At 42.0% G+C, this 20660-nt stretch overlaps 1 protein-coding gene and 1 long non-coding RNA gene across 2 annotated transcripts in view; one reads left to right on the top strand and one right to left on the bottom strand.

Annotated features, from left to right (window-relative positions):
• RBM20 (RNA binding motif protein 20) overlaps positions 1 to 20660 on the bottom strand; it is a 177334-nt gene that overhangs the window by 143092 nt on the left and 13582 nt on the right. The window lies entirely within an intron of this gene.
• On the top strand, positions 13669 to 20402 carry LOC130684653 (uncharacterized). Its single transcript, XR_008999016.1, has 4 exons — positions 13669 to 14590; positions 14689 to 14882; positions 19038 to 19134; positions 19696 to 20402. It is a non-coding gene; the product is annotated as an uncharacterized LOC130684653 (long non-coding RNA).

Below are 20660 nucleotides of genomic sequence, written 5' to 3'. Positions count from 1 at the left end.
TACAACCTTGCTTTTGACAGTTTACAATCTTGCTGGATGCAGCTGAATTAGGGCAGTACTAGAAAAGCACTGAGCTTACACTAGGACACAATTTAATGATCTCTCCTACTGAAAAATTATATCACCTATAAAGATGCATACAAACAGAAATCCCAAATGTCAGGCAGGTGTAAAAACCTAGCTCTCTCAGATCAAACTCTAATTTCCATAAAAAGAAAACCAGTCAAATCAGAGGTTCTGAAATGGGCTTCACTATGAACTAACATTCTACGCTAAATTATGTGTGTGTGAGTGCCATGGAGGACCACGCTTTCATCAGAATCTCTAAGGGAGCCATGACTTTAAATAAAGGAGGGGTGACAGGAAGAATCACTAGATATTATAAATAAATACAGGAAAGTGAGGTCTAGTTTCCATTTCAGGTTTTACAAAATAACTAAAGAGCCCTGACAATGTAGTATAGCACTGTCTGGTCAACAATCATAGCAGCCCTGTGAGGCAGGCAGGGAGACCTTGCTCTGTTTTGCAGACAAGGGAAGCAAGGAACTTGTCAAAGCTCCATGGTTAATAAATGTGGGTGCAAGATGCTGGGAATTCAGATGGCATTTAAACCAATCCCTGTCAGAGCTGCGTGCACGCTTCTGTTAATTAAGGACAGCTGAGTATTTAAACGTTCTCCTAGCACATCAGCCTGCACCATTGTGTTCTTAAAACAAAATCTCACATTAGGTAAAATATTATAGAAATGCAATTTTCAGTGCACATGTTTTAATTTATGTTTTATATTGCATGTAGAAAAAAAAAATTAACTTTCTTGTTACTCTCATCCCAGCTCCATACCCCCCCCAACCCAAGGCTACCTCAAATCTGACCTCTATTTTCTACTTTCTTCCCAGCCATTCCCTTTCCAATCACTAAGCCTGCCAGTGGCAGAAATGCCTTCCAAACCAGAAATGAGGTGTCCTTCCCTGGCCACCCTCCCAGAGGCCTCTCCTCACTTCACCTCGCATTATGGACTACTAGGGACTTGTACCCAAAATAGCAAAGAAAAATACATTCCATCGCCCCTTGCTATCTAGGTGTTCAAATGCCAGAGCTATCTTCCAGCTGCCCTATGACCATTTTTAACATAGACACAGCTGTCAACAGAAGAAGAGAAAACATGAAAGTCCCTGCAAGTTTGACCTGACAGAAGACAGGTTTGTCACCAGTCTCCAAGTCAAAAATAGATCACCCACCACTCAGGAGGACACAGGGCACTTTTCCACCCTTATCTCAAAGGCCTCCAGCAGTCAGGTGAAATGCGCTGAGCACTTGATGGAATGAAATGTACAATCAGCGATACACTTTTGAAATAACTTCTTTTTGACAGGCCTGCCAAGGACAAGATGACAATGAATCTATAAGGTCACATATGAAAGCACCGAGTTTCTACTGGGATCACAAAGGCAGCAAGGCCCACACAATGTCCTTCCCAAACCAACAGCTGGTCCAAATACCTCCTTTCACAAATGAGCCAGTCTCCACTCCACTTCAGGCTCTGAGAGGCAGATCCAAGACCTGTGCTAGAGCCTTTGAGAATCTACTCACTTCTCAAGATAGCAGGATCTGCCATGATCACCCAAGTATGTTGCCAGAATTTTGTCTCCTTCCCATTAGTTTTTGATGACTGTTTTGGTGGCCCTAAGCCTCAAGAGGTCTACATCTGTCTCAAGCATGTGACTCGATTAGGCTGCCTCACAGACAGTGAAAAAAACGCACCAGTAACAAAGTCTATGATCCCCTTTGTAAATTAAAAACAAAAGTATTAGTATCTGTACAACTTACAATCAGGAGAGATGAACAACTTACGTAGAAATAGCATCCAGAATTTGAGATGCATTTTCTTAGTTACTAGTGGAAGAATGTCTGAACTTCTCAGGACTCTGCACAGATATTTCTACCCTAAAGAAGGTGGAAATTAAGCTGTAGTTTATGAAGCTCTGTCTTTTAGTGAATTCTCTACCAGGACAAGATCAGGAACTCCCAATTTTCTTTTTCTTTTGATGTGAACAATGTCTCAGGCAAATGACAATTATTTCCTTTCTGTTTTTTCCCTGACATTGCAGGAGAATTCTTTCTATGATTTTTTTTAACTGAGTGAATTATTCATCCTCTCTCCAAAAACTAATTAAGAAATCTTTCAAAGTGAAGAATACAACCCTGTTCTTAGTCACAGAATGAGCCTTGATTTTTCTCTCTTCCTTCTATTGTCATTGACCAAAGGGCACTAAAAATAAGGAATATTTCTAGAAAGCATCTGAAGGGCTAACAAAAATGGATGAGCCCTACACACCAGTTGTTCACCTTATCTTCCATAGGGTTACAAAAGGAATAATTTTAATGATAGGAAGTAATAGAAGTTTCTCCTGTTTAAGACAGCTGATTCAACATATTTATTGTGTTTAAAAGCAGGTCAGATGGCTTACATTCTTGGAAGACTATCTGACTTTCTAATTGAGTCTTTTAAGCTAACCTTTTACTTAAATCTAGAAATGTTTGTATAAAAGCAGTGAAACTCTATTTACTTTAAACTCCCCACCAAGCAAGGTTTTCCACCTTTAAATAAAGTTTCCCAACAACAGAAAAAAAAGAAAACTCTTAAAGACCAAGAGGGGAAGGAGAACAGTAACTTGGGCCATATTCACAATTCAACCCTGACCTTGGAAGGTACCAGAAAATACTACAAACTCCTCCTCCATCCAACAAGATGAATGAAAACCAATTACCAGCTCCCAACTGGTTCCAGTCACCCTAAGGCTGACCTCCCACTGTAACTCAACAAGCTGTGTGGTAGACTGAAAGTGCAAACATGGCCAGTGCTTAGGGCTGAAAAATATAACTACCTTCTACCATTAACAAGTGAACGAAATGCAGACCTATTAGGCCTGAGGCCACCAGACCTCCACAAAGGGAATTAGAATAAGGCCAACAATGAAATCAAGAGGGTGTTCAAGAATTAGGTAAAACCAAGGAAGTCCAAAAGAGTGATACTGGGCAGCTACTTTAAAAATTATGATCATAATAATCCAAAAAAACAAAAGAAATATCCATGAGTCCGTACTGATATAAATAATTGAATAAATTAATAGGGGAGAAGGAACAGCAATTCCTTACACAATTCTGGTTAAAAAATGCAGAAGAAATTAGTGAAACAGAAAATCACCATTAGCACACTACAGAACTGCTGCAAGTTCCATGGATGCTAAAATTAGCAGGTGCAGGTTTGAGGAGAAACAGGATATTTGCCTAATCTTACCGTATCTCCTTTGAGATATTCTTAGTGACACCAGGGGAGAAAAAAACACTTATAGCTTTACAGTTACCACCACCTCAAACAAATGATTAACTAATGAACTGAGGAGAGCACATCCCCAGTGCAAATCTTATTTAAAAATGTATAACCTCAATCTTAGGAGACCACATTGGACAAACACAAACCTAGAGTTTGCAAACTACAACAGGAGTTTGCAAACTACAGCCCAGCAGGCAACACTGGACCTCTGCTCATTTTCATAAATGAAGTTATGCATACTGGAACACAGCCATGTATTCGTTTACATATTGCCTAAGGCTGCTTTTGCACTACCACGGATAGAGACCATATGGCCTTTTTGCTGAAAGTATTTACTATCTGGCCCTTGACAGAAAGAGTTGGCAGATCCTTGTTTTAAAAAAATAACTGGCCATTAATCTTAATCTTCAGAAGTGTCAAGGTCATGAAAGACAAGGAAAGACTGAGGAATTATCATACACTGGAGGAGACTGTGGAGCCATGCCAACTGAATGCTATGTGGGATCCTGGAACAGAAAAAAAAATTAGTGGGAAAATTTTGCTAAAATCCAAAAAAAATTTAAAAGTCTGTGATTTAGTTACTAGTACTGTACCAATATTCCTTTCTTGGTTTGGATAAGATGTAAGTCATGTAAGATGGTAATGCTCAGGGAAGCTGAGTGAGAAGTATACAGGAACTTCTCTGGGCTGCATTTGCAAATTTTCTCTAAGTCGAAATTATTTCAATATAAAAGTAAAAAAGAACTGTGATGAACTCCTCAGCCTGCCCTGAGGCACCAGGAGCAGCAGCTGCCATCTTGAGGCCAGCAACACCTTCCAAGGTTTGTCTTTCTTTATAGGGCTTAAAGGCAACTGTGAAAATAATTCCAGTGTCACTGGCACAAACCTGAAGGCAGACAGGATTAACACAGAGTATTCTGTGCTTCAACCAGTACTACCTTTAAAAATATAGTAGAGCTTGTGGATCCCTGCACTTATATAAAGCACTGAATAAAGGATGAACTTGGACATCTAAACCTCTCCCGTGAGCTTCTCAAAGCCTACACCAACCCTAAGATATATGTGAATGGAAGATTTTCCTGGAAGCCTCTGCAGAGGTAGGTTTGCAACAGACCCCAGCACAGAGGGGACACGTCTGACAGCAGGGGGAGATAGTGTGTTCCTAGGATGCAGGGCCAGTTCTGTCACCAGCTTCTGGAGCAGCCCTGACCAGGAGTAAAATGCTTTCTGCAGAGGTGTCCCTTCTCATTTATTCAAGGGCTATCCCCACATGATCAGCGAGGAGCATGAGAGAAGTGGGTATCCCAGTTCCTCTCCCACAGGCAACAGCCCTGGAGAGAGACAGACAGACAGACAGGGATTGCAAGAAAGAAGTGGGAAGAAAAGAGAAACACGGGGGGCAGGGACAGGGGTGGGGTGCTCCCAGGAAGGGGACATGTGGGTGTAGCTCTCCCCTGCAAGAACTGCCTGTCTTCCCCCCAGCCTCAATGATCGGCCCAGATTAAGTGGGCCAAGCTGGGGCAAAGGGGAAGGTCCCGCCAAGCGTAGCCATGGAAGTCAGTGGGCCACCAGGCCTCCAGGTGAGCTGTCGCTGTGACAGGCACCGTGTGACAGAGCACCGGAGCCCAGGCTGGTTAACCATGTGTGTCAGTCCTGCAGCTGGCCAAACCCTCGGCAGATCCTGGCTCACAGCTGAACACTCGACCCAACGAGGCCAAGGCCATCTATCATATGGAACTGGGTGAGTAGTAAGGCGGATGGAGCTTGGAGAGTGGAGGCTCCTATCACCTTGTTAGCTGATAGTGCTATCCCACCCCCTTTAAGAGAAATGAACCCCTGAGGTGGGGAAAAACCGGGCAGTGGCTGGTGCCATCTAGAGAAGGAAGATGAGGCATTTTATGAATGGGCCATTTGGACAGGAAAACAGCCTTCCCGGGCTGGGGCTGTCCCTCCTCCCTCTGGAAGTTCTTTCAGCCCCATCTGCTCCCAAGGAGGCAACACCCCCAAGGAGTGAACCCACCACCCACTCCCTGGCTTCCGCCCCCTCTGTGAACATTCCAGCCGTTTGGCCAAACTAATTGCTCTACCCCACAGCACCCTGCGTGACAACAGGTGCCCGGCTCTAACGCCACCACTCGGTTTCTGGATTTTATTGTTTTTAAGTAGCCTATATAACTGTTTTTAAAGCAATTTAAAAACTGTGCTATCCTACTACCCCTACTCTGCGAATTTCAGAAAAGGACGCCAACAGGGGGCAGGGCAGCCTGGAGATGAAACTGAGATGAGGCGCCCTCTGTCTGCCTCCGGCCTGAGCTGCACAAGCTGTGAATGCCAGTCACCGAGGGAACGAACGCCCTGTGGACATCTGCAGGCTGGGCCCGTCTGCCTGATGGGAAGGGGGTCTGCATGTGCCTCCATCTGTCAGGGCTGGGGGAAGACAGACCTGCCTTCCAGCCTCAGCCAAGCCCTCCCTCAGAGAACCTCGGAGCTGCAGCCGCCAGACTGCCAACCTTCTGCTTTCACCTGCCCAGTCCTACCGCCTCGCCTCAGAGAGGATCGGAGGGGTCACAAAGCAATTTCACATAATTATAGCTGACTTTCCAAACAATCCTCTGAGGCAGACACCACAGGCAGGGCAACAAGACGCAGGGGGTAACATGCCGTCTCAAACGAAGAAACACAGAAACAGAAACCATAATGATTATTAATAAGAAAAATGACAGCAACAGTGAACATTTACAGGGCACTTACTATGTGCCAGGTACTGTGTGAACCACTTTACACAACCTTCACCCTTGTTCTAGCCCTGGGAAGAAGAAAAGAGTATTTATAAACAAGAAAGAGAGGCTCCATTTTATAACTGCAAAAACCAAGGCTCACAAAGGCTAAGTTTCCTGCCTAAATGTACATGGCTACTTAGCAGAGTGTTCTGGGTTGGCACCCAGAACCCACGGGCCTGCCCGCTGTGGAGCCTCCTTGTCTCTGAATGATGGTGGCAGCCGAACATGAACTCATCCACACTCTGGGTCTGAATGGGCGCAAACCAAGTCACTCCAGGAGCCCGTGGTATTGCTGAGCCTGGAACTTTCAGACTCCTGGTCCAGCACCACCTGTCCTGCATCCCACCATGAAAACATCATAGCTTGATTAAGTACAGAGTGATTCTACCCCAAACATTCTCCTACTATCCATTTATTCCAAAATAAAAATTGGACCTAGAAAAACTCTTTAAGATGTCCAACTAAACCCCTTCATATTCTACCTCTCTTAGTCTCAGGAAAGCCAAGTTCACTGACCCAAGGAGCTGGCAGTGGGATGGAGAAGAGGGCCCAGATCCCTGGAGCTTTGCTCACTCAAGAGTGCTTTTCAGAACCAAATTGCATCCTACCAGAAATCAACAATGAGGGAAAAGTCACCCAATCAGATGTGGCCCTGACCCAGGAGGTCCATCCTCCAGTGACACCACAATGGGTACGGGTGCTGCTTTAACTAAAAGAAAACAAATTACAAGAAGATGCACTGCTTGTGGCCTCAGCATGGTCATGGGCTCAAATGCACCTTGAAACAGAATTCCACTAAGTAACAACTTCATAGCCAATCAATGGCAGCTTAATGAATTTAAATGCCTTGACACCTACACATTTTCTTTTTTTTGCAAAATCATTTTTAATCTTTGCTCTTTGTTTAGATTTTTATAGGAATCTGTTTCATATAAACTTTTCAGTATTCCCACTGCTCTATTTCCATACCTTGGGTTGAAAGAAATCCTTTCTTATCCTTCATATTATTTGTCTCAAGTTATGCTTTTATAATTATCTGTATGTTTTTTTGGTCAATGCTTGTTTTTGCCTCTTGATGTAGGCTTCATCCCTAAAGATCACACCAGTTCTATTCATCATTAGCACCGAAGATGGCTCCTAGCACATAGTAGGTGTTCTATACTTCTCTAAGTTGAATGAACTAGGTTTAAGTGTCCCATGGGTTAGACTGAGAAGCAGCAAGCTCTGGAGGACTGGAACCCCTTTTACTTCAAGCACAACAATTTGGAAAGCCATTATGTTACCAGCTAGGTTGACACCATTACCTTTGGACAGACATTCATTATATGAATACAAGCAACATGGGATATATGTCCACCAAAATCAACAACTATTTAAGATCCCCTGCTTTAAAATTATGGGCAATGCTCCAGTTTTTCCAAAATATCACTTAGCACCAAACAGGTCTGCAAGTAGCAATCTGATTCTAGCCTTAGGAGAAAACTAAAAAATTCTATAATGACTCAGACTTTAATAAAATTTTCACATTTTCAGATATACTATATAATTAACTTTTATTTTTCCTTATAGTTTCTTGCATCCCCAAATTTCAATACCAATATTGGAGAAAAGCAACAAAGAACATTTGGTGATTCCAAGGAAGCCTAGTTGGATTATACCACAGACACAGAGACAAGAACAAACAGGTTTATCACAACCAAGGAGATTAAAAATTAGAAAACAATCAGATATTTTTCTTCTTTGGAGACACTTGCACTGTGGCTTTTGAAATCCTTGGAGGAAGTAATGTTAAGAAAAACTCTATAACCACAGAATGTCATAAAGAAAAACTACTGTATGAACAGTTAATACACAGGGACTTAAGTGTGAGAAATACTAAGCATTATTTCCTCATAAATTCTGAGTGATAGTTCTAATTAGCATTTCATCTTAGAATACAGTTTTTCTTATAGTGTTTTTTTTGTTTTAAATGTTTTGTTTAAATGTCTTCGTCTTAGTTATAATTGTTCCATGCATTGTTTAAGTTTACAGACAATTAAGTATGTTACTTTCTAATAATCTATTTTTCTCTCTGAGATGCAGGGCAATTATCTATGGTCAGCACCATCAGGAAGCAGGAAACAGCAGAGTGAGGACGCTGACAATTTCAGCAGTCCTGATTTCAGCCACTGGAATGCACAACTGGCACCAGATCCTGTGCCGAATTTCAGTACAATGGCAATGTCCTGGTTTTACCCTGCAAGTCCTGGAGGACAAAGTTAAGTGCAGTCAGTTTCTTGGAGCAATGCAGAAACACATCTGGAATTTACAGTCCATTCCTGGAATGCTCTAGAAGAAGGAATTGAGCATCCAGTCTCTGTGCTGGCTAATTGTTACTGCAAGAGACACCAAATAAATTCTACCTGAAGCATGTCTTACTCTCGTTCCTTCTCCTTCTCAGGGACCTCTTTATAGCCCTAGGTGTATTTGAGAAATATAAGCCCATGACAGCTATCATTTCCTGCCTGCTCACTCCCTGTTGGGCATTCTGTTAGGTGATCTATATATATGTATTATCTTATTTAATCCTCTAACAACCCTTAAGCATTATGATTATTATCCCTCTTTCATAAATGTAGAAGTCAAGGTTCAGAGAAAAAACTCTCAAGGTGAGCTAATATGGGGTAGAGCTAGAACATGAGCCCAGGTCTATTTGACTTGAAATGCCGGACTCCTCCAGAATACCATCCTCACAGCTCACTTGTTATTAAAACCCAGTCCTTCCAAAGCATATGTGGACTAATGGCTTTAAATGACTTTCAAATTCCTTCCCATCCACCTGATACACAAAGGAACTAAAATGCACAGTTGAAGAGAAACCCAAACGCTCTCCCTCCAGGCAACTGTAACAAATGATTGCCATCTAAAAGTACAGGGGGTGAGGGGTTGGGGGAACTAAAAACAATGTCAGGTTCAGTTCCTGCCCAAGAAGATACATCCTCAAACTGCCAAGGGAAAGCCTCTCCATTGTGGACTCATTATTCTCAAAATGGAAACCAACCCCAAATCATTACTGCAATTATCTGGGGCAAAGTGTGCCACACATAGAAAATGGTATACCTTTTATATGTGACTCAAGATTGGGGGATACAAAGCTGTGATAATTTCAGATAGTGCTCTACTTTAAACACACCGATCCAAGATAACCTTCAGAACCTCCTCAATCCCTGAAATATAACTAAACCTCATTCTCCCAGTTTCAGTACAGGCTGTTGTCTTCAAAATACAGAGAGCTGGAAATAGTGGGTTACAGAATGCAGGCTTCCACAGTCATTACCTCCTAACTGTCCTCTCCTGCGGCCTTGGCCTCAGAGTCTCTCTAAGGTTCTTACAATGCCCAGTGCTGGTGAGGCTGGCACAGAATATGCACTCCAACATAGCTAGCAGGAGTGAAAACTGGTGGTACTAACCTTTCGGAAAGCAGTTTGAAATATATATGTAGAGAGAGAGAGAGAAAGACTTAAAAATAAGCCCACACTTTGCCCCAAATAATTACAGTAATGAGGCTGTAACCTAATATGGAAAATGCTCTAGGTAAAAAGATGTTTACCACAGAATTATTTTTTAGAAGAAAGAGGAGGATGAGAGGGAGAACCCAACCACCTACACATCCAACAGGGGAATGGCTGTACATATACACTTGATAAAATGTGCTGCCAGTAAGTATGTTTGTAAAACAATGTTAAGTGAAAAATGCAAACTTCAGAATTAAACATATTACAGTTCAATTAAAACTAGAAAAAAAGAAAAAACTAATTTATGTATAGAAAAAGGAGGCAAGGGGACTGTCCCAAACAGCAGTTGTTAGAGAGCTAAACCATAAGGTTTTTTCCCCACGTTTCTACTGTCCTGTAACAATCAGGGAAGCGTTGGCATTATTAGAAAAACTTTAAAGGAGCACGGACATCCAGCACCTCGGGGGTCCGGCGTTCCAAAAGGCAGACGCCGCATTTCCGCTCCAGGAGAAACGACTCTCTCCGGGGCGGCTGTGACCCCCCCTTCCCCGGCCTGAACTGTCTGCACGCAGGGGACAGGAGCTGCCCGCGGAGCGGCGGCGCGCTCGCCTCCCCGCGCTCTCCCGGGCAGACGGCCGGCCGCGGCACGCTGGCCCCGGGACTTGCGGCCGACGACCCCCGACAGCCCGGCGGGGCCGAGAGAGGCCCGAAGGCAGCCACCAGAGGCGGTCGCCGCGGAGAGGGGACGAGGACGCTGGCGCGGGTGGCGCTCGGCGCGCGGGGAGCCTCCCCTCGGACTGGCTCGAGGAGATTTCTCAGGCTTCTTGAGTTTTCAAACACACACCAAGGATTGAATTATTCGGAGAGCTCAGCAGAAACAACCAGGATTAAGGAGAGGAAAGATGATCGAGTCGTAACGCGACGAGAGCTGCCACCTCCCGCCCCGCGCCGGGCCGGCAGCGAGGGTCCGGCTGAAGCTTTACCACTGGCGCCGCCCGCAGGGTCCGCGGGGAGGCGTCTCTGTAGTCCCGAGGGAGAAGCCAACCGCGATTCTGCATTAGCGGTCATCTAACAAGAGAAAAGCCCTAGTAACGGGCCTCCAAATACCCACGTTTGTCCCCAAAGCGTGAGGTGGGAGGCCTCATGTACGCCTTCCAGTTCCTCGGAGGTGCGTGGCTGTCGGCCTCTGCAGCTCCGGGCCAGCCGGCACCGACCTTCACACCCGATCCTAAGGGGATACGGGGCTCTCTGTTTTCAAAGATTAAGGAAGGATTCCTAAATAATACGAACAATCCCACTACAATGGATCCGTTCTGTAAATTAACATTCTTAAATTTACCTTTTCAAAAAAAGACTTAAAAGGGGTGTTTTTTAATAAATACTGTTAATAAACATGTAAAAAAATTGAAAAAACAAAATCACTATTTCTATTAATTTTTTTAAAATCCTGTAGAGAGAGATGCTTAACAAACACATAGCATATAATACTTGCATAGAAACTATTCTTATTCTAGGCACTATTAACTAAAAAGTAACTGATTCATTCCCAATACCAGCTCTATGAGGTAGGTACTATCGTTACCCACATTTTACATAGGAGGTAACTGAGGCACAAATATGTTGCCCAAGGTCACCCAGCTGGTGAATGGCAAGTGGCAGACTAACCCAGGTTAAGTGGTTCTCCTATCCTTTCATGAAATTCATACCCTCATAAGTTACTGCTGACTTTGTAAACTGGTACAACTCACACCCTTGACCTCCTAATCGCATTCCTGGGGAATATTCCAAAACTACATGCATGAAGATACCAATTACTGCAGTATAGGAAGAGTTTAAAACTGAAATCATGACTATCTGTCATTTGGTGAAATAATCATCCATCAGTTGGTCCATCAGATAGAAATCAACTGTCCATCAATCAGATAATTTCTCATAGATCTGTTCAGTGGATTTCAGTCATGGAAAATTAAATTATGAAGATGAGGCAACTGCAAAAAAGTATTTTTACAATATATTGTTAAGTAGAAAAAAAGAAACAATATAAAGTTGCACATATTTCAAAATACATGCACATGACCAATCCTAAAAGGAATGAAGACAAAATAGGCAAATTATCAAGTCTGACAAAGAGATTATTGGTAATTACTTTTTCTCTCAAGAATTTCTCTTTATGTTGTTACAGTAGTGCTGTTATAAATAAACCTAGAAAAAGAGAAGTATGACTTAAAGTCATTTTCCCAAGTCATGAGCATTCAGAAGAAAACTTGCAACAGGAATGGCTCTACTGCATTTAAATGTTCTCTGAGCAGGCTCTCCCTTGCCGGGGGAAGGAGGAGCATCATGCTAGCAGCTGGAATTAGCACCACTCTCAGCCACTGTGCAAGAGAACTCCAGCTGAGAGGAACTCTGTGGGGATTCCAGGCCTAGCCTCAACTCCACAAATCACAGTATTAATGCCAGGGGCTTCTCGTAACAAGCACATGATCTAAAGAAACACAGACAATTTAAGGATGTACCACATTCTTCACTTCATTATCTGTCTGTACCCAACAGTCCATAAGAAAGAGACTAGAGTGATCTTGACCACTTCTTGGATCCACCCTGACACTCCAAGATGTGAAAAACTTAAGACTCCCTGTGGAGTCAAGCTGAAACACAGAAAAAAAAAGCCAAAAATGGTTTCCTTCACAGGAACAACCAAACAAGGTGAAACTAAAAAGATTCAAAGAGATGAATCATTAGATTCCCCAAAGAATAAAATTGAGTCAAGGTAAAAAGACAAAAAATATCTGAACTAAGTAGTGTGAAATAGAATGGCTTCAAAGAAATGGCATATTATTTTGAATTCAGCAACTCTATATAGCAGGAGTTTGTCCATTCATTAAGTCCCAAGCAATTGCCTTATCCAGAAGCCAGGACAGAAGCCTTTCCTCACCATGCTTAAGGACCGTTCCAATGTGTATCTTTCCCCACCCCTCCCCCTACCTTGTTTTACTAAGTCACACCCAAAATATCAGTCTGGAAGGGCCAGTCTTTTAAAATTTGTTGCAACCAAGTGAAGGTACAAAGTTTTCAGAGCTGAAAACAACTTTCTGAGCCTAAAAAATGTAATTCAATCCAAAGTTTTATTGAAAAGATCATTGAAGCATGTAAGTGATTTGTTGAACTACAGGCAAAAACACACTAAGAGCTTTTTTAGACAGATGGTTGTAGCCTATAAACACATCATACTTCACTTTGCTTTTAACAGAATATGCAAATAATATATGAAAGGCACATATTGTTTAAACATCATTCCTATTCCCCCAAAGTAAAATGACCACCCTGCTGCATGCACTCATACACACACACACACACACACACATGCTTACACATACCCCTTCCTGTTCTCCCCTCTCAGACTCTACCTGGAAACATTTTCATAGTTCTCCAGCCATAAACAACCTCACCATCAGCGGTTTAGCAAAGTAACTGGCATTTTAAATTACTCTTCTGCTTATCTTCAATGATGGCTTTGCTGCCATACCACAAAAATAGAAGGAACTTTTTCCTCTGCTTAAAAAGGACAATGCCTCAAAGGACTTCAGGATCACATGAGCTGACTATATAATCATGTAGAAGTGCAAAGAAAAATGACACAACTTGAACAGTCAATATATTTTCAGATGAAATCATTTTTAAAATCACTTTCCAGAAAAACAAGGGTCAGGATGAATCGTGACAAACAGGATCTCTTTTTTCTTCTTTTTTTTTAAGTATTTCGCTCCACAAATGTCCACAGGGAACTGCCTTGAGAAGAAGTTCAAAAAGGAGCCTTTGTGAGTCTCTGCCTTCAAGTGAAACTTTAGGCCAAAGAATCTTAAGAGTTAGGATCAACTCTGCCCTGTGCCCTCCCCTTCCTTCACAGTCCTCAAAGAGTAGACATTAAAAGATTTCAAAGAGGGAATTTAAGAGGGTTTCTGAAAATTTTTTCCAGCATTCTCATCACTCATCAGGAACTCTCTGGACACCAATGACACTTGTTAAGTTTTTTTCACTCTCCCTCCCTCCCCACCTGTTGTCCCAAGTCTCAGCTGGTATGCCAGGGCCATTCGCACTTCCTGCTTGAATAACAAAGTCTGCCCTGCAATCCAGTGTCTCCCCTTCCACCCAATGGCTGCTTCTAAATTAGAGCCTCTAGAAAAATATGTACCAATTAGCACGGGCTACTTGACATCTAAGCATCACAGATGCCATAGGTTGGTTGGTTGGGTCTTTTTCCCTTTGTTTTATTTATTTATTTTTTTCTCAGTATAATGAGTAGCTCCACCTTCACTTGCCACAGTATGTGAAACTGGGATGAGAGAAGACACACTCAGAAGACAGGGGATGGATGGCTGGCCCTAACTTCCCTCCCACTCTAGGTAACACAGCTGCAGCTCAGGAATTTCAGGCAGGATGCTTGGCATAAGTAGGTAATTGAGTTAAGGGAGATCTAAAGAAAGACTTCACGTTCACATTCATATGCTAAACTCAGTTAAAAATAGACTTAAGAAGGCCCTGACTTCACTTTTAATTTTAGCCTGGTGATGAACATGCCCTAAAGACAGAAAGTCACCAGGCATTTTCCTAGGTGCTGTGATCTTCATATTTTTATAAAAAGGAAATGCAGCATGTTCTATTAATAAAAGTGCTGTAGCCTCAGTTAAATCTGGACAGTTCGTAAATCAGGAATCCCTCTGGCTGAGCTTCCCTGGGCCAGCGGCTAGCTCACACACAAGCCCCCAGCAAGTGGGCAGGTCACCTGCAGTGGGGGACAGTGAGCCAGATACCCAGGGGTCAAAGGCCACCCTGGACCAAGGGCCACAAAGTATGACTCCTGGATACTTCCCAAGTGACCAAGTGACTCACCATGCACATTCACCAGAAACTCTTAAAGGGCTCATGAAAGATCCAACTGTCAGGATGGAGCTGTGTGTGTCATGATAGAAGGAGGAAAACAGGTGGGTTATGGTTTTTAAGAGGTAAACAAGGTAGAAGGGAGAGAAAACGTGAAAATGTGGTGCTTCCTTCAGGAAGAACATTCACCTTTCTCTTCCAGTCTCAAAGGTGAAGTTAACGTTGGCCTCCAGCTACCTGGCTGGACTTTGCTATGGACCCACCAAAAGAGGATGTTCTCCAGCTGCCCTCAACTATCAAACCACATAACAAAATAAAACACAGCCTGGTAGAAAAACTACCATCTTCAGAGTGCTGAGCCTCCTCACCCAGGCAAAATGGTAATTCCAAATTTAGGTAAGGCTGAAGAAGGGACTAGTGGTTACCAAAGGGGAGGGGTGTGGGAGGGCGGGTGGGGAGGGAGGCAGAAGGGGATTGAGGGGTATTGTTTAGTACACATGGTGTTGGGGACCACAGGGAGAACAGTGTAGCACAGAGAAGGCACATAGTGGATCTGTGGCATCTTGCTGCACTGATGGACAGTGACTGCATTGGGGAATGGGTGGGGACTTGATAATATGGGTAAATGTAGTAACCACATTGTTTTTTCATGTGAAACCTTCAGAAGAGTATATATCAATCATAACCTTAATAAAAAATTTAAAAAATAAAAAAATTATAATAATAATAAAATTAAATTTTAAAAAACATTTAGGCAAAGCTGTCCCAGGTCCTGAGGATAGTGCTGGAGAACGTGCTAGGGCTGGAGGGAGAGGGGGCTGTCCAGGTCATAAGGCATTTCCAAACACACAATCCTCTGCCCAGCTTTGGGATTCCTAGGGTCTCAGTGAACTGTGCCTCTGCTTTCTCTTCTAAATAAATATTTGAAGCCTTAAAACTCATGTAATTCTCCCAACAACCAAATGAGGTTCACTGAAGAAACCAAAGCACAGAACAGTAAGATCCCACAGCTAGTGACAGGCTATGTTACTTTAACCCAGGTCTCTCTCAATCCAAAACCCAGAGTGATACAGTAGGAAAACCAAGGTAGAACGTCTTTCTGTCTTCTTGCCTTTCCCTTGGGGAAATTACTTTACCTCAAAGGAAAACCAACTCCAATGTCCTGGTTCCAATTTTTGGTTCATGTTTTGCTTTTGCCTCCATTTTCCCATGTTTATGTTACAGCTGCTTGTAAAACCCTATAAACCCTCAATCTAAACAATCCCACAATAGTCTGAGCCACAGAGGACATTAAGTTCTACAGAGTAAGATGGAAAGACCTATAGCTTTGGGGGCCACCCAGGTATGAGTTAGCATCCTAGCCCTTCAAATCACTAGCCTAGATTCCAAGAGTATATGCCACAGCCCAAACTGAATTCAGGGACAGCTAAAATTGGGACTGGCCAATTGACTGAGCCTGTGGGCTTTATTTTTGTTACTTTTATTATAGACATTTATTATGGAAATCCAGTGCATTCAAGTGTCCTAAGTAATATAATTTTTTAATAGTTGGTTCATTTTAGCTAGGATCCAAATAAGGATTATAGACTGCATTTTGCTAAGTATTTTTAGTCTCTTTTAATCTATAGGTAACTCTTCCTTGCTGTTCTTATTCTTACAATTTATTTGTTGAAGAAACCAGGTCTTCTAGGGCTGAAGAATGTTCCACATTCCAACTGGTTGATTTTTACCTTCATGGTGTTGTTTTGACATGTTCCTCTGTCCCCTGTATTTTCTGTAAATTTGTAGTTAGATCTTGAGCCTGCTCTAGATTCAGGTTCTATTTTTGATGGTGCTGTGTACTTCCTATTGCATCAATTCAGTAAGCACATGATGCCTGGAGTCTTTCTTTTTTTGTAACATTAAAATTGATCAGTGGGTTTGAATGTCAACAGCTTCATCCATCCATTATAAAGTTTCCCATCAGTTTCACCGACTGCTTTATTAGCCATTTAATAACTGTATTGTCCTAACTCATCATTTCACTAGTGGATACAAAATGATGATGTTCCAATTATGTAATTCTTTCTGTATTTATGAGCTAGAATTCTTCTATAAAAAATATCTTTCCACAACAATTTGGATGCCCTAAGGTAACTAAAAAGAAAGGACAGAATAAATGTCTGATCCTTTCCATTTCTTGAGTGGTTTTCAGAATAAGTTGGCTCTCTAACATCTTCCAGTGGGGACCACTGCATTCTTAACTTAGGGATTTTACACATTGTCATATATTTGGTATATGTTAATCCACTAAGTATTCTTTTTAATGTTCAAATTGTTATATATTTGGGCACTGGGAAGCACATTTCAATATACAACAAGATAATCCAACTCATCTTGTACGTTTCTTGTCCCAAACCCGGAATCAGCCATTTTTCTGAGGAATCTTAGTCCCTTTCAGTGGGAAACTGGATTTCGAGGACACAATCTGGATGTTATAGGTACTTATTGCTACTGGGTTGGTCATTATTTCTAGGCTGTTCAGTGAACAGAGTTAGGAAATACTTTTTCATTTACTAAAGAAAAAAATATATCAGGAATTCATACTGACATTTCCAATTCCATTTTAGGACTACAGCATTTTTACTTAATATCTTTGATTATAAAATTGTTCTTTTTTTATATGCTAAAATATTGGTTTCTGATTAATTTAACATAATTACTTATTTCATACACTATACATATAATAACATATAATCATTTCAGAATAGTAATACCAGTATTATTGCTAACTATTACTGAAAACTGCTTAAGATTCACTTGGAATTTGTTTTGCCCTTAAGATATATTCCACTAGAGATATATAATCAAAGTATTGTGTTTTAAAGTTTTCTGAAATAATTTTCTGTGGTTTTATATATACTCCTTCCCTTTCCTTACACAAAAGGTCACAGCCATTTACATTTTCTGTGCCTTGCTTTTTCCACTTATTATATCCTTGAGGTTTCCCCAGATACAGTCCTCACAGTATGGGAGGATATAGCTGAACTTATAAATTAAGTCCCTGTTGCTGGGCATGTAGTTGTCCCATCTTTGGGGCCCCTATTTCAAGTGACTGAATGATACCTAGCTCTCCCCACTCCATCCAACATCAAGATCCACAAAAGGCACAGCTCAGATCTCTGCCAGGGGGAGCCCAACAAGCCTGGCTACTGCCAGAGTCAGGCGCTGAAAGAGCACCGAGTCACTGATGCCTGGGCCTACTGGGACCAGCTCAGGTTCTGTACCTTCTTTTACTTCCAGGAATCACATGGAGCAGAAGCCACCATCTTCTAACATTTGCACTTTCATTTCAATTCCTGAATCACAAAACTCAGATTCTGGAGCAACATACAGTTTACACAGTAGGTGGGTCTAGACAAGACACAAATGCCACCATGTAACACTGCCTAAGCTTGTCATTTTTATTAAAAGTTCATCTAGTCCTTCAACGAAGATTAGTGAGCTGCTCCCAGGTGCCAATTACTGTGCTTAGGGCTAGGCTAAGGAGGGGGTGCAAATCACTGAATAAAACTCCTCTTCTCTTGGAGTGCTTACACGACACAGCAGGATAGGAGACACAACAGACTATTTTAAAAATAAATAATTAAGTAGGTATACATCTGTTAAAAAATGACAAGTGCTATGGAAAAAGTAGAGGAAGGTAAGGGAGATTAGATGGGAAGATGCAAGATCCAATTTAAATAGGGCGGTTGGAGTAGGTCTCACTGAGAAATCATGGGCAACTCCTTTTTGCAGCTGGCACAGGTCAACTGTCATTTTCATTGCCACAGTAAAACTGTCATTATTGCAAATGTCAAGGTAATAATACAGTATCCTGGTGTTGCAGTTATCTTGTGTTGTTTTAGAAATGTCTTGAAATAAACAGAGTATTCATTTAGGACCTAAAAACATTTTTTGTGTTCCAGAAATTTCTATCACTGAAAGCTTAAGGGCTTAAGGGGTGCAACAGGGCTTAAGGGGTGTTCCAACTGGTCATATCCACCATTTCTTCTATTGGGATCAAATCTCACAGAAGTAGTTCAGCCTGGACTTTGCCTGTACCTTTAAAGACACAGTTGGGTCCCTGGCTATAGCTGATTGAAACAAAAAGTCAGGCGACATTATGACACACACGTTCAGTACTTTATTCCTATCAACCCATGTTCACATATCATCTCATCCGTAATAGCAAGCCCACATCCTGTAACATCCACACCCAGCCTGAGTGTCTAAGTTCCTTACCTCTGCTCATATTGAGGCTTGAAGGTGAAACCCAGAGTTTCTGGGTCTGCCCCCACTTATACCACCTCCCTAAACATAAAGGCAGGGCACTCATGTCTCTCTAGCCCTTTCAGACAGGTGGGCCAAATAAAACATACGTTGGAGAAAAACAAGCTTTGGTCTCACATCAGTTCTCATCCATGACACCATCCTGAGTGATTTTTCTCATCACAAAGTCAGTTAGATCAACAGTTAGGTTGCAGTTAAATTGCTCATTCTCTCATTTATTCAACAAACCATGTGCCACAGTCCCTGACAGATGCTGAGGACACCAAGATTCAAGACACTGACCCCACACACAAGGACTTTATGGGGTGCTTAAGGGAGACCAACAAGAGAACAAGAGGTAAGCATGGGTAAATGTCACAGTAGGCGCCACAATGCATTACTACAGGAAAGGGACATCCAACCCCCCTTCCCACAGGAGGTCAGGAAAAGCTCCCTGGAAGAGGTGAGATCTAAGCAGAATCTATAAAGATGAAAAGAATGCTGTTTGAGCTAAGGGGAGAGAAGGTGGTATTGCAGAGAGAGCAGGAGGGCAGCCAAGACAGAACAGTAAGCCCAGGGCTGGACAGCTGAGTGGAGGCAGATCCAGGGGCTTCTAGGCCATCTGAATCTCAACCTCCAGGCAACAAGAAGGTACAGCGGGGTGTTAAGCAAGCAGATGACAAGACTAAGGCTGTGCTAGCATAGAGAAAAGAGATATCTGAGTTCGGACTAAGCTGGAGGCAGGGGAGAAGCTGAGAGGCCTGGGAGAAGGCACTTGGTGGGCCTAGAAGTGAGGAGGGGTTCACAAGAAAGGAAGGAGTGTCTGAAGGCCTGACTCTCTGAGCCTGGCCTTTCAGACTATTGGCTAATGGGCCCTGAACTGCTGTTAATTATTATTTAATCCCTATTTACTTTCCAGGGTTGTTGGAAGATTAAATGGGGTGATCTAGGTGGATAAAGGCCCAATGAACCCTACAACATGGCAGGAATACAGTAAATTCACTCAGAGTCCTGTACTGCTGCATCTGTAGACACTTCATCACCAGCAGACTTAAAACTACTCTCACAGGCATGAACGTGTTCTCTGCTGCCTTAACTTCTCTGTTAGCTGAGTGGCCTTTGGTCAGTCTGATCTCCCATCTGGACCTAGTTGTCTCTTCTACAAAATGAGGGAATTGAACTGGATGATCTCTAGGTCCCTTCCAGCTTGAAGCTGCAGTATTGCTGTCTTATTCATCTGTGTCCCTACTTTCATGGTAATTAGTATTTGTCAAATGAAAAATTATTGAAAGAAGATTCATCAACAGAAGAAAAAAAATAAATTAACCAAGCTAATGACTGACTGACCCTGACAACTAAGATAAAAAAGTGTGTGTACTTGAAATGCCTTAAAGGCTCATACTGACATACTCCATTCAGAGACCCACTAATAAAAATTCAAAGGTGTGTTCACCCAAAAATGATTCTTATGTATAATATCTGTGCTCCTAAAGGATAAATTATCACTAGCCTAGATATTTACCCAACAAAACTAAAAGGTATGTCCACATAAAAATTACAAAGGATGTATTTACATGCAAGTAAGGAAATAACAGTCAGTGAAACTTGAAAAGTTCTTAGAACTGAAGAAATATAGTATTAGTAATTTTCATTCACTTTGTAAGATTACTATAGTTTATATGAGTGCTTAGACTTTTGAAGTAGGTTTGTTCTTATCTGTTAGTAGTTCTGTTAAAATGTAAGAAAACATGTGACAAATGGCCTTTTATTAAAGCCATCCTTCTCACCCACAGAGTAAGTACATGCATGCTGTAATGTATTGGGCCTCTGAATACCAAACAATGAGAAAAGATGTGTGTTCTCCTTACTTAACTTCACATGCTT

This window comes from Manis pentadactyla, chromosome 8 (assembly GCF_030020395.1).
Source record: "Manis pentadactyla isolate mManPen7 chromosome 8, mManPen7.hap1, whole genome shotgun sequence".
NCBI classification, from domain to species: Eukaryota; Metazoa; Chordata; class Mammalia; order Pholidota; family Manidae; genus Manis; species Manis pentadactyla.
The sequence above is the reverse complement of the archived record's forward strand: the minus strand, read 5'-3'. Positions and strand labels throughout refer to the sequence as shown.